A 14,717-nucleotide genomic window follows, 5' to 3' on the forward strand; every position below is an offset into this window, starting at 1 on the left:
TGCTAATTACCTGTGAGACCTCAGGCAAAAAAATCACCTTTCTTTGCATTTATGGCTTCACTGAAATGAAGGGCTCACTCTAGGCTATTGGTAAAGACACTTCTGGTTTAAGCACTTGTGCTTCTGGGATTTTAATGGTTCATTAAACAAACCGAGAGTCTTAGGGGAAAATGGCAGGGCTGGGGGGGTGAAGAGGGGGAGGAGGGGAAGCAAGGTGACACCCTCCAAAGACCTCCAGCAAAATACCCTTCAAGCAATAAAAAAATTCTCTCCCAAAATGAATTGGAGTGGGGAAACCCAATAAATGTAAAGAGTGAAAAAAAATTGACCCCCCACAATAATTTAGAAAATCCTCAGATAAAGTCTACTTCACTGGAAGGAGAGACCAGAAGAATCCTAAACAATCCAGGTGCCTGCAACAGAAATCCTGCCCTCCCTAACCAAGGCAGCCAATAGGTGACCACTTCCAGCACAAACCTGAAGCGGTCCTTTGGGTAACAGAAGCAGGAAGAAGGGGGCTTCAGGATCTCTCACCCTTCCCTTGATGGGACTGTCCAAAAACCAGATAGATTTTTTTAAAAAGAAAGAAAAAGACCTTTATATACAACAATAGTTGTAGCAACTCATTTTGTGGTGTCAAAGAGCTGCCATCTGAGGGGATCGCATCCATTGGGCTAGGTGTGATTAAGTTGTGGAATAGGAATATAATGGAATAGCATTGGGCCTGAACAAATAATGAACAGGTTAATTTTTTAAAATTTAGAAAATTACAGGAACTCATGCTGAGTGACGAGCAGAACCAAGGGAATATATACGGCTACACCAAAATCAATGGAAGAGTAAATATCAATGGCTAAGTTCTTTGGACTTACAGGAAATTTCAATTAACTGTGTAGGTCTACTGAAGGAAAATGATAACTAGCAGCAGAGAAAAAAACTGATATATGGAAGTATATATTGTATGGATTCACATATATTTAACAAATGTTGACATTTTCTACTATGGGGTTGGGAGAGACAGGGGCAGACAACTGGGAACTGAAAATGCAAGGAAATAATTAATATTCTTTAACGTTGTAACTTACATGTTCTACTGGAAATGGAACTGGGGACTGGAATGTGAAGTGAGAGATTTTTCCTTCAAAGTCAAGTCATAGCACTAACCCCATGTAAGCCCTTTGGAAAACCACCCAAATTCTCAAGATCACAACTTCCATCTATCAAATAGAATGGTAGATGAAATCAAAGCTTCTCGAACTTTTCCCTCTCATAGCCCTTCTTGCTAAGGAATTTTTCCATGACCCAAGGTATAAAAGAATTTAAAATTGATATGCAAGTCAAGTATTTGTTGACAGTAAATCATAAAATAATGTGTTTAAAAACATATTTATATGTTTTATCACATATATATCCTATAAATAAATATACATATCTATTTATACATCATATAAACATGTATATATATTTGCTATATTTATAATTCTATCATTTATGGAAAACAAAATGTTCGTACATGGGAGATGGATTTATTTTTACTTACAGAATTAAATACTGGTGGAATATTAATTTTCCTAAACCATATATATTCAGTTACCTAACACCATGAGGAGTTAAAAGCCATAGTTCAAGACCCTTTGGACTAGGTGATTCCCAGGGTCCCTTTCTGCTGAGGGGTTTCAGTGAATACTGAACACTGCACAGAACAGACCAAGTTGTTACATCTAACATTAAGAATTACTAGAAGGAGAGTTTTGGAAGTTGAGTTCAGACATTATAAAGTTGCAATATGTGGTCTACTGGGGATAAAAGACTTACCCCCTTTTCAGCAAATTCTTTACTGCTGCTGTAGAAGAGTTCTCCAGGGTTGCCTGCCACAGCACTGTTGCTAATTAGCTGTGAGACTTCAGGAAACAAATTCACATTTCTTTGCATTCATGTCCTCACTGAAATGAAGGGTTCACTCTAGGATATTGGTAAAGACACTTCTGGTTTTAGCATTCGTGCTTCAGGGATTTTAATGGTTCATTAAAGAAACCCAGAGTCTGAGGGGAAAATGGCAGGGGAAAAAGGCAAGTGACATCCTCCATAGATCTGCAGCAAAATGCCCTCCAAGCAATTTAAAAATTCTCTCCCAAAATGAATTGGGGAGGGGAAACCCAATAAAAGTAAAGCATGCAACAACATTGACCCCCAAGATAATTTAGAAAATCCTCAGGTAAAGTCTGCTTCATTGGAATATAGGACCAGAAGAACCTTGAAGAATCCAGGCTCCTGCAAAGGAAATCCAGCCCTCCCTAACCAAGGAAGCCAATAGGTGACCACATCCAGCACAAACCTGCAGCAGTCCTTTGGGTAACAGAAGCAGGAGGACAGGGGCTTCAGGATCTCTCAGCCTTCCCTTGATGGGAGTGTCCAAGCAACAGGGAGATTTTTTCTTTAAAAGAAAGAAAAAGATCTATATATGCAGCAATAGTTACAGCAACTCATTTTATGGTGGCAAAGAACTGCCACCTGGGAGGATGTGATTAAGTTGTGGAATATGAATGTAATGAAATATCACTATATCTAAACAAATAATGAACAAGTTATTTTTTTTCAAATATGGTAAACTTACAGGAACTCATGCTGACTGAAGAGCAGAACCAAGGGAATATATACAGCTACACCAAAATTAGTGAAAGAGTAAATATGAATGGCTAAGTTCCTTGGACTTACAGGAAATTTTAATTAAGAGTGGAGGTCTTCTGAAGGAAAATGCTATCTACCTGCAGAGAAAAACATTGATATATGGAAGTATATATTGTATGGTTTCACATATATTTAAACCTTAAACATTTTCTAATGTGGGGTTGAAAGAGACAAGGTGAGACAACTGGGAAGTGAAAATGCAAGGAAATAATCAATATCCTTTAAAGTTGTAACTTCCACCTTATACTGGAAATGGAATCGTAGACTGGAATGTGAAATGAAAGATTTTTCCTTCAAAGGCCAGTCATACCACTAACACCATGTAAGCCCTCGGGAAAACCACCCAATTTCTCAAGGTCACTACTTCCATCTATAAAATAGAATGGTAGACTAAATCAAAGGTTCTTAAACTTTTCCTTCTCACAGCCCTTCTTGCTGAGGAATTTTTCCATGACCTAAGGTACAAAAAGGATCTAAAATAGATATCCAAATCAAGTATTGGATGATTGAAAATCTTAAAATAAAGTACTTAAAAACAAATTTATATATTGTTGATCACATATATGTCCTATATTTATAATTTTACCATTCTTGAAAAAGAAAATGTTCATACAGATGAGATGAATTTCTTTTTATCTACAAAATTAATTACAGGCAGAATATTAATTTTACTGACCCCTATGTTCAGTTACCTGACCCCATGAGGGGTTACAACCTGCAATTTAAGAAGCTTTGTACTAGATGACTCCCAGGGTCCCTTTCTGCTAAGTGCTGTCAGTGAACTGCAAACTCAATGTAATGCTGCACAGAAGAAATCAAGTTGTTACATCCAACATTAAGAATTCCTACAAGGAGAGGGTTGGAATCTGGGTTCAGTCATCTCTACCACATGGCGGTTTGATTTTGCAAAGCTGCAATATGTGGTCTACTGAGGATAAAAGAGTTACCCACTTTTCAGCAAATTCTTTACTGCTGCTGTAGAAAAGTTCTCCAGGCTTGCCTGCCCCAAAAGTGATGTTAAATAGGTGTCAGATCTCAGGCAAAAAATTCACATTTCTTTGCATCAATGTCCTCAGTGAAATAAAGAGCTCATTCCAGGCTATGGGGAGAGATATCTTTGGTGTTAGCATTCCAGCTTCTGGGATTTTAATGCTTCATTAAACAAACCCAGAATCTGAGGGAGAAATGGAAGGATAAAGGGGAAGGAAGGTGACCCCCTCCCAAGACCTGCAGCAAAATTCCCTCCAAGCAATGAAAAAAATTCTCTCCCAAAATGAATTGGAGAGGAGAAACCCAATAAAAGTAAAGAATGAAAAAACATTGACCCCCAAATTAATTTAGAAAATCCTCATGTAAAGTCTGCTTCACTGGAATGAGGGACCAGAACAATCCTGAGCAATCCTGATTCCCACAACTGAAATCCTGCCCTCCTTAACCAAGGCAGCCAATACATGAACACATCCAGCACAAAACTGCAGCAGTCCTATTGGTAACAGAAGCAGGAGGAAGGGGGGCTTCAGGATCTCTCAGGCTTCCCTTGATGAAAGCGTCCAAACGCCAGAGAGATTTTTTATTTAAAAGAAAGAAAAAGAACTATATATATACCATATTTGCATTAATTCGTTTTGAGTGTTTAGGGTTGGGGTTTAGGGTTAATATTGTGTTTGGACCCCTTTGTGCAGATACATGTGCCTGTGTTTAAATCAGTATACCTCTGTGCAAATACTTGCACATCTGTTCAAATAAGTGTACATCTGGGCAAATATCTACCTTTGAGAAATAAGTGTGCCTCTGTGTAAATAAGTGTATCTCTGTGCAAATAATTATACCAGTATGGAAATAACTACCTCTGTGTAAATATATGTACCTCTTTACAAATGACTACCTCTGTGCAGATAATTTTATTTGCATGGACGTAAAGATCTCCGTGCAAATAAGTGTACCTCCGTGCAATAACTACATCTGTGCAAATCAGGGTACCTTAACAACTAACCCTAAACCACCCATTTTCTCAAGATTATAACTTCCATCTATAAAATTGAATGGTAGACTAAATCAAAGCTTCTTAAACTTTTCCCTCTCACAGCCCTTTTTGCTGAGGAATTTTTCCATGAACCAAGCTATAAAATTGTCTAAAATAGATATCTAAATCAAGTATTTACTGATAGTGAATCATAAAATAATGTATTTAAAACATATTTATATATTTATATCACATATATATCCTATAAACTAATTTATATATATATATATATATATATATATATATATATATATATATATAAAATCATCTGTATTTATATTTATAGATCATATAAGTATACATTATTTCCACAGTGCTACAATTAATTGCACACAGATAGTTAGATCCATAAAGTTAAAATTATTTGCAAAGAGGTACAACTATTTACACAGAGGTACACTTATTTGCACAAATGTAGTTAGTTCCATAGAGGTATAGTTATTTGCACAGAGCTACACTTTTTTACACAGATGTACACTTATTTGCACAAAAGTCGTTATTTTCATACAGTAACAATTATTTGCACAGAGGTAGTTATATGAACAGAAGTATAATTATTGACACAGAGGCACATTTATTTGCAAGAGGTCCAACTCTTTACACAGAGGTAAACTGATCTGTACAGAGGTATGGTTATTTGCAGGGAGGTAGAGTTATTTGTAATGAGGTACAATTATTTTCTCAAAGGTAGTTATTTCCATAGAGGTATAGTTACTTTCACAGAGGTACACATTTCCCCACAGAGGTACACTTATTTGTACAGAGCTATATTTATGTCCACAGAGGTAGTTATTTGCATACATGTCTAATTGTTTGCACAGTGGTAATTTGTACAAGTGTACATTTGTTTCAAAAGAGGTACCCTTATTTGAACAGGTGGAGATATTTGCACAGAGGTACACTTATTTGCAGAGATTGTGTAGATAATTATACCTCCATGGAAATAACAGAGGTAGTTATTTGTAAAGAGTTACACATCTTTACACAGAGGTAGATATTTCCATACAGGTATAATTATATGGACAGAGGTAGCCTTATTTGCCAGAGGGAGTTATTTGCACAGAGCCAAACTTATTTGAACAGAGGTACACTTATTTACACAGATGTGCAAGTATTTGCATAGAGGTGAACTTATTTATTCACAAGTACACCTATTTGCACAGAATTAGTTATTTCCATGAAAGTATAATTATTTGCATTGAGGTAGTTATTTGCACAGAGATACTGTTATTTACGCTGAGGTACATGTATCATATAGAAGTACAATTATTACACAGAGGTACACTTATTACACAGAGGTACCGTTATTTGCAGGGAGATAGTTATTTTCACTGAGGTAGAATCATTTACACAGAATGACACCTTTTTCCACATAGGTACATGTATTTTAGCACAGATACATTCATTTTTAAAAAGCTATATTTCCACAGATGTTATTTACATTCATGTATAATTATTTACACAGTGTCAGTTATATGTACAGAGGTACATTTATTTGGACAGAGTTACCATGATTTGCAGAGGTAGTTACTTGCACACAGGTACACTTATTTGCAGAGAGATACACTTATTTGCAGAGATATACACTTTTTTGCACAGGGATCGTTATTTCGATATAGATATAATTATCTGCACAGAGGTGGTTATTTGCACAGAGGTACACTTATTTGCACAACAGTACATTTACTTGCACAGAGGCAGTTATTTCCATAGAGGTATAGTTACTTTCACAGAGGCACAAACACACAACCGGCCTGAGGGTAAAGAAATGCAGGAGGAGGGGGGCTTCAGGAACTTTCAGCCTACCCTGGATGGGAGTGTCCAAACACCAGAGAGATTTTTTTAAGAGAAAGAAAAAGACCTATATATCATAAATATATGTGTGTGTGTGAGTGTGTGTGTGTGTGTGTGTGTGTGTGTGTGTGTGTGTATTAAATTATGTCATTTGTGAAAAAGGAAATGTTCATACACATGAGATGGATTTTTTATTTTTTACCTACAGAATTAAATACTGGTGGAATATTAATTTTTCATGACCCCTATATATCCAGTTACCTGACCCCATTAAATGCTACAAACTGCAGTTTAAGAAGCTTTGGATTAGATAACACTCGGGATCCCTTTCTGCTAAGGGGTTTCAGTGAACTACAAGCTCAATGTAATGCTGCACAGAACAAACCAAGTTATTACATGTAACATTAATAATTTCTAGAAAGAGAGGGTTGGAACTTGGGTTCAGACATTAGAAAGTTGCAATATGTGGTCTACTGAGGATAAATGACTTACCCACTTTTCAGCCAATTCTTTACTGCTGCTGTAGAAGAGTTCTCCAGGGTTGCCTGACACAGCACTGAGGCTAATTACCTGTGAGACCTCAGGCAAAAAATTCACCTTTCTTTGCATTTATGGCTTCACTGAAATAAAGGGCTCACTCTAGGCTATTGGCAAAGACACTTCTGATTTTAGCAGTTGTGTTTCTGGGATTTTAATTGTTCATTAAAGAAATCCAGAATCTCAGGGGGAAATGGCAGGGGGAAAAAGCAGGTGACACCCTTCCAAAACCTGGAATAAAATTCCCTCCAAGCAATTTAAAAATTCTATCCCAAAATGAATTGGGGAGGGGAAACCCAATAAAAGTAAAGCATGAAAAAACATTGACCCCCAAAATAATTTAGAGAATCCTCAGGTAAAGTCTGCTTCATTGGAATGAGGGACCAGAAGAATCCTAAACAATCCAGGCTCCTGCAACGGAAATCCCGCCCTCCCTAACTAAGGCACCCAATAGGTGACCACATCCAGCACAAACCTGCAACAGTTCTTTGGGTAACAGAAGTAGGAAGAAGGGAGGCTTCAGGATCTCTCAGCCTTCCCTTGATGAAAGTGTCCAAACACCAGAGAGATTTTTTTATTTAAAAGAAAGAAAAAACTATATATACAACATTTGCATTAATTTGTTTTGGGTGTTTAGGGTTGGGGTTTAGGGTTAATATTGTGTTTAGACCCCTTTGTGCAGATACATGTGCCTGTGTTTAAATCAGGATACCTCTGTGCAAATACTTGCACATCTGTTCAAATAAGTGTACATCTGGGCAAATATCTACCTTTGAGAAATAAGTGTGCCTCTGTGTAAATAAGTATCTCTGTGCAAATAATTATACCAGTATGGAAATAACTACCTCTGTGTAAATATATGTACCTCTTTACAAATAACTACCTCTGTGCAGATAATTTTACCTGCATGGACATAAAGATCTCCATGCAAATAAGCGTACCTCCGTGCAAATAAGTGTACCTCTGTGCAATAACTACATCTGTGCAAATAAGGGTACCTTAACAACTAACCCTAAACCACCCATTTTCTCAAGATTACAACTTCCATCTATAAAATAGAATGGTAGACTAAATCAAAGCTTCTTAAACTTTTCCCTCTCACAGCCCTTTTTGCTGAGGAATTTTTCCATGAACCAAGCTATAAAATTGTCTAAAATAGATATCTAAATCAAGTATTTACTGATAATCATAATATGTATTTAAAACATATTTATATATTTATATCACATATATATCCTATAAACTAATTTATATATATATATATATATATAATCATCTGTATTTATATTTATAGATCATATAAGTATACATTATTTCCACAGTGCTACAATTAATTGCACACAGATAGATCCATAAAGTTAAAATTATTTGCAAAGAGGTAAAACTATTTACACAGAGGTACACTTATTTGCACAAATGTAGTCAGTTCCATAGAGGTATAGTTATTTGCACAGAGCTACACTTTTTTACACAGATGTACACTTATTTGCACAAAAGTAGTTATTTTCATACAGTAACAATTATTTGCACAGAGGTAGTTATATGAACAGAAGTATAATTATTGACACAGAGGCACATTTATTTGCAAGAGGTCCAACTCTTTACACAGAGGTAAACTGATCTGTACAGAGGTATGGTTATTTGCAGGGAGGTAGAGTTATTTGTAATGAGGTACAATTATTTTCTCAAAGGTAGTTATTTCCATAGAGGTATAGTTACTTTCACAGAGGTACACATTTCCCCACAGAGGTACACTTATTTGTACAGAGCTATATTTATGTCCACAGAGGTAGTTATTTACATACATGTCTAATTGTTTGCACAGTGGTAATTTGTACAAGTGTACATTTGTTTCAAAAGAGGTACCCTTATTTGAACAGGTGGAGATATTTGCACAGAGGTACACTTATTTGCAGAGATTGTGTAGATAATTATACCTCCATGGAAATAACAGAGGTAGTTATTTGTAAAGAGGTACACATCTTTACACAGAGGTAGATATTTCCATACAGGTATAATTATATGGACAGAGGTAGCCTTATTTGCCAGAGGGAGTTATTTGCACAGAGCCAAACTTATTTGAACAGAGGTACACTTATTTACACTGATGTGCAAGTATTTGCATAGAGGTGAACTTATTTATTCACAGGTACACCTATTTGCACAGAATTAGTTATTTCCATGAAAGTATAATTATTTGCATTGAGGTAGTTATTTGCACAGAGATACTGTTATTTACGCTGAGGTACATGTATCATATAGAAGTACAATTATTACACAGAGGTACACTTATTACACAGAGGTACCGTTATTTGCAGGGAGATAGTTATTTTCACTGAGGTAGAATCATTTACACAGAATGACACCTTTTTCCACATAGGTACATGTATTTTAGCACAGATACATTCATTTTTAAAAAGCTATATTTCCACAGATGTTATTTACATTCATGTATAATTATTTACACAGTGTTAGTTATATGTACACAAAGGTACATTTATTTGGACAGAGTTACCATGATTTGCAGAGGTAGTTATTTGCACACAGGTACACTTATTTGCAGAGATATACACTTTTTTGGATCATTATTTCGATAGATATAATTATCTGCACAGAGGTGGTTATTTGCACAGAGGTACACTTATTTGCACAACAGTACATTTACTTGCACAGAGACAGTTATTTCCATAGAGCTATAGTTACTTTCACAGAGGCACAAACACAAAACCGGCCTGAGGGTAAAGAAATGCAGGAGGAGGGGGGCTTCAGGAACTTTCAGCCTACCCTGGATGGGAGTGTCCAAACACCAGAGAGATTTTTTTTAAGAGAAAGAAAAAGACCTATATATCATAAATATATATGTATGTGTATGTGTGTGTGTGTGTGTGTGTGTGTGTGTGTATAATTATGTCATTTGTGAAAAAGGAAATGTTCATACACATGAGATGGATTTTTTATTTTTTACCTACAGAATTAAATACTGGTGGAATATTAGTTTTTCATGACCCCTATATCCAGTTACCTGACCCCATTAAATGCTACAAACTGCAGTTTAAGAAGCTTTCAACTAGATGACACACGGGATCCCTTTCTGCTAAGGCTTTCAGTGAACTGCAAGCTCAATGTAATGCTGCACAGAACAAACCAAGTTATTACATGTAACATTAATAATTTCTAGAAAGAGAGGGTTGGAACTTGGGTTCAGACATTAGAAAGTTACAATATGTGGTCTACTGAGGATAAAAGACTTATCCATGTTTCAGCCAATTCTTTCTGGGATTTTAATGGTTTATTAAAGAAACCCAGAGTCTCAGGGGAAAATGGCAGGGGGGAAAAGCAGGTGACACCCTTCCAAAACATGGAATAAAATTCCCTCCAAGCAATTTAAAAATTCTGTCCCAAAATGATTTGAGGAGGGGAAACCCAATAAAAGTAAAGCATGCAACAACATTGACCCCCAAGATAATTTAGAGAATCCTCAGGTAAAGTCTACTTCATTGGAATGAGGGACCAGAAGAATCCTAAACAATCCAGGCTCCTGCAAAGGAAAGCCCGCCCTCCCTAAGCAAGGCAGCCAATAGGTGACCACATCCAGCACAAACCTGCAGCAGTTCTTTGGGTAACAGAAGCAGGAGGACTGGGGCTTCAGGATCTCTCAGCCTTTCCTTGATGGCACTGTCCAAACACCAGATAGATTTTTTTTTTAAGAAAGAAAAAGACCTATATATATAACAATAGTTGCAGCAACTCATTTTGTGCTGCCAAGCAATGAAAAAAATTCTCTCCCAAAATAAATTGGAGAGAGGAAACCCAATAAAAGTAAAGAGTGAAACAACATTGACCCCCAAGATAATTTAGAAAATCCTCAGGTGAAGTCTGCTTCATTGGCATGAGAGACCAGTACAATACAGGGCAATGCAGACTCCTACACCAGAAATTCCCTCCTCCTAGCCAAGGCAACCAATAGTTGACTACATCAAGCACAAGCCAGGAAGCCAGGAGCAGGACAGGGGGCAACAAAAGCAAAGGGAGGGGCTTCAGGAGCTTTCAGCCTACCCTTGAAGGAAGTGTCCAAAACCCAGAGAGATTTTTTTTTTTTTAAGAAAGAAAAAGACTTTTTATATACACAAAAATAGTTATGGAAGCTCATTTTGTGGTGGCAAAGAGTGACAAACTGAAGAGTGCTAATCCATATGGCTACAGGTGATTAATTTATAAAATATGAATATAGTGGAATATCATTTTGCTTTAAAAATAATGAATAAATTGATTTTTAAAAATATGAAAAACTTACATGAACTAATGCTGAGGGAAGAGCTGAACCAAGAGAATATTAGGGTACAGCAGAATTAGTGGAAGAGTAAAGATGAATGGCTAAGCTCTTCAGAGTTACCGCAAATTTCAATTAACTGTGAAGGTCTTCTGAAGGAAAATGCTATCTACCTGCAGAAAAAAATATCGATATATTGAAATATCTATTATATGGTTTGATATATACATATATATACACACATATATGTATAATATTTATATATATATATATATATGTGTGTGTGTATATATATATATATATACATGTTTTTATGTATGTATGTATATATATATATATATATATATATATATATATATATATAATGTTGACCTTTTCTAATGTGGGGTTGAGAGGGAGAGGGAAAGAAAACTGGGAACTGAATATGCAAGCAAAATAATTAATATTTTTTAATGTAACCTTCATATTATACATTGAAATGGAACTGGAGACTAGAATGTAAAATTAAAGATTCTTCAAATGCCACTCATATCACTAATCAAATGTAAGCCCCTGGGAAAACCACCCAATTTCTCAAGATTGCAACTTCCAATCTATAAAAGAGAATGGGAGACTAAATCAGAACTTCTTAAACTTTCCCCAATCACAGCCCTTTTTCTGAGGAATTTTTAGATGGCCCATGGTTTTTAAGTATCTAAAATAGATATCCAAATCAAATAGTTGATAATAGTAAATCATAAAGTAATGTATTAAAAACATTTATATAACTGAGGTATTATGTAAATAATTATATATTTGTATAAAATATAAATATATATATATTTGCTATATTTTTATTTTATCATTTATGGAAAAGAAAATGTGCATACAAAAGGAATGGATTTGTTTTTACCTATAAAATTAAAACCTGGTGGAATATTAATTTTTCATAACCCCCACATTCAGTTACCTGACCCCATTAGGAGTTACAAAACACAATTTAAGAAGTTTTTAACTAGATGATACCCAGGGTCCCTTTCTGCTCTAAGGTTTCAGTGAACAACAAACTCAATGTAAAGATGCACAGAAGAAACCACATTGTTATAGCCAACATTAGAAATCTCTAATAAGACTGGGTTGGAAATTGGGTTCAGTCATCTCTACCACATATGAGTTAATTTTATAAAGGTGGACTATGAGGTCTGCAGAAGAAAAAAGACTTACCCACTTTTCAGCAGATTCTGTAGGGATGGTATAGACAAATTCTCTATGAATTGGAATGAAATGGAAAGGGGAAAGCCTGGATAAAATAAAAGAATGAAACTACATTTCCCCCAAACCAATTTAGAAATCTTCACCTTTTAATTGTTCATTCAACAAAGACAGAACTTGAGGGGAAAATGGCAGGAAAACAGCAGGAGACACCCTTTCTGGACCTGCAGTTAATTCCCCTCCAAGAAATTTAAAAATTCTCTCTGAATATGAATTGGTGGGGGGGGGGGGGGAAACAAAAAAGTCAAGAGAGAAAGAACATTACCTCTCCAGTACAATTTAGAAAGCCCTCAGCTTTTAATGGTTCATTCCACATAGCCAGCACCTGAGGTAAAAATGACGGGGGGAAAAAGGCAGGAGACACCCTTCCCAGCCCGGCAGCAAACTCCTCTCCAAGCAATTTAAAAATTCTCCCTCAAAATGAATTGGGGAGAGGAAAAGCCAAAAAAAGTCAAGAGTGAAAGAACATTACCTCTCCAGTACAATTTAGAAAGCCCTCAGCATTTAATGGTTCATTCAACATAGGCAGCACCTGAGGTAAAAATGGCAGGAAAACGGCAGGAGACACCCTTCCCAGACAGGCAGCAAATTTCTCTCCAAGGAATTTAAAAATTCTCCCTCAAAATGAATTGGGGAGCGGAAAACCCAAAAAAAGTAAAGAGTGAAACAACATTACCTCTCCAGTACAATTTAGAAAGCCCTCAGCATTTAATGGTTCATTCCACATAGCCAGCACCTGAGGTAAAAATGGCAGGAAAACGGCAGGAGACACCCTTCCCAGACAGGCAGCAAACTTCTCTCCAAGCAATTTAAAAATTCTCCCTGAAAATGAATTGGGGAGGGGAAAACCCAGAAAAAGTAAAGAGTGAAACAACATTACCTCTCCAGTACAATTTAGAAAACCCTCAGCTTTTAATGCTTCATTCCACATAGCCAGCATCTGAGGTAAAAATGGCAGGAAAAGGGCAGGAGACATGCTCCCGGACATGCAGCAAACGTTTCTCCAAGTCACTTAAAAATTTTCTCTCAATATGAATTGGGGAGGGGAAAACCCAAAACAAGTAAAGAGTGAAACAACATTACCTCTGCAGTACAATTTAGAAAGCTTTCAGTACTTCATGGTTCATTCCACATAGCCAGCACCTAAGGTAAAAATACCGGGGGGGGGGGGGGGGGGGGAAAGGCAGGAGACACCCTTCCCAGACTGGCAGGAAACTTCTCTCCAAGCAATTTTAAAATACCCTCACCAAATGAATTGGGAAGGGGAAAACCCAAAAATAGTCAAGAGTGAGACAACATTACCTCTCCAGTACAATTTAGAAAGCCTTCAGTATTCATGGTTCATTCCACATAGCCAGCACCTGAGGTAAAAATGGCAGGAAAACGGCTGGAGACACCCTTCCCAGACAGGCAGCAAATTTCTCTCCAAGGAATTTAAAAATTCTCCCTCAAAATGAATTGGGGAGCGGAAAACCCAAAAAAAGTAAAGAGTGAAACAACATTACCTCTCCAGTACAATTTAGAAAGCCCTCAGCATTTAATGGTTCATTCCACATAGCCAGCACCTGAGGTAAAAATGGCAGGAAAACGGCAGGAGACACCCTTCCCAGACAGGCAGCAAACTTCTCTCCAAGCAATTTAAAAATTCTCCCTGAAAATGAATTGGGGAGGGGAAAACCCAGAAAAAGTAAAGAGTGAAACAACATTACCTCTCCAGTACAATTTAGAAAGCCCTCAGCTTTTAATGGTTCATTTGAGATAGGCAGCACCTGAGCTAAAAATGGCAGGAAAATGGAAGGAGACACCCTTCCCAGAGTGGCAGCAAACTTTTCTCCAAGCAATTTTAAAATACCCTCACCAAATGAATTGGGAAGGGGAAAACCCAAAAAAAGTAAAGAGTAAAACAACATTACCTCTCCAGTACAATTTAGAAAACCCTCAGCTTTTAATGGTTCATTCCACTTAGCCAGCACCTGAGGTAAAAATGGCAGGAAAATGGCAGCAGACATGCTCCCAGACATGCAGCAAACTTTTCTCCAAGCACTTTAAAAATTCTCCCTCAAAATGAATTGGGGAGGGGAAAACCCAGAAAAAAGTAAAGAGTGAAACAACATTACCTCTCCAGTACAATTTAGAATGCCTTCAGCATTTAAT

At 36.6% G+C, this 14,717-nt stretch overlaps 1 long non-coding RNA gene across 3 annotated transcripts in view; it reads right to left on the minus strand.

Moving 5' to 3' along the window:
* LOC141555990 (uncharacterized) overlaps positions 1-14,717 on the minus strand; it is a 239,628-nt gene that overhangs the window by 199,671 nt on the left and 25,240 nt on the right. The gene's annotated exons all lie outside the window — the stretch shown is intronic.

This window comes from Sminthopsis crassicaudata, chromosome 1, assembly GCF_048593235.1.
Source record: "Sminthopsis crassicaudata isolate SCR6 chromosome 1, ASM4859323v1, whole genome shotgun sequence".
NCBI classification, from domain to species: Eukaryota; Metazoa; Chordata; class Mammalia; order Dasyuromorphia; family Dasyuridae; genus Sminthopsis; species Sminthopsis crassicaudata.